Raw genomic sequence first — 681 nt, 5'->3', positions numbered from 1 at the left:
AACCGGACGGCGGGGCCCGGGCGCCAGCCGCAGCAATGCGATCCTTCGGGAGCGGGACGCGGGGAGCAAGGGCTCGCCCTGCGCGCCTCGCTCAAGGGCGCATCTGCGCAGAAGGGGGAGAGGAAAGCACACAAAAAACCCACCCAAAATAGTAACAAAAAAAGCACATAAAAATAAAACGAAATTAAAAAAAAAAAAGAAAGAAAAAAGAAGCACTGTGCAAAGCCCCCGGCGACCCCCGCGGCCCCGCACACTCACTCGGAACACCGACCCGCTCCGCACACGCAACAGCAGCAGCTCAGCACGAACTGCGGCAAGGCAGCCGCGCCGCCCCCTTTATAGGAGCGCGGATCTCGCGAGCGGACGCGGCGGGGGGGGCGGGGGGGGGGGGCCCCCCAGCCACTGCCGGCAGCTCTGGGACCAGGAAAGCCAGCAGTGTACAGACAGGGACTTCTTCAAGGTCACAAGGAAGAGAAGGTGCTGAAGGGATGTAAAACCAGCTTGAAAATCTTGAATAAGCCCTAGGTGCTCACAGCAGCTTTTTGCAGTGTCAATAGGACTGCAGCAGTCGGGTGGACAGCGTGGGAGTGACACTGCAGGACTCGGCTGAATTCAAAGATGATCTTACAGTCACCTACTGCCCCTCCAGCCCCCTCCACCCCCTCTAACAGTAGAAGAGAG

The 681-nt window shown here is 59.2% G+C and overlaps 1 protein-coding gene across 2 annotated transcripts in view; it reads right to left on the bottom strand.

The window, feature by feature from the left end:
• PRDX1 (peroxiredoxin 1) overlaps window positions 1-360 on the bottom strand; it is a 7,198-nt gene extending 6,838 nt beyond the window's left edge. Inside the window, exon 1 of one of the 2 annotated variants that reach the window (XM_008640779.2) lies at window positions 259-360. The gene's annotated coding sequence lies outside the window, so the exon portion shown is untranslated. The remainder of the gene's footprint in view (window positions 1-258) is intronic. The other variant, XM_017743561.1, reaches the window with a different exon arrangement.
• Window positions 361-681: the final 321 nt, after the last annotated feature.

This window comes from Corvus brachyrhynchos, unplaced genomic scaffold (assembly GCF_000691975.1).
Source record: "Corvus brachyrhynchos isolate BGI_N302 unplaced genomic scaffold, ASM69197v1 scaffold48, whole genome shotgun sequence".
In the NCBI taxonomy this organism is placed as follows: Eukaryota; Metazoa; Chordata; class Aves; order Passeriformes; family Corvidae; genus Corvus; species Corvus brachyrhynchos.
This window is presented reverse-complemented; position numbering and strand designations above follow the sequence as displayed.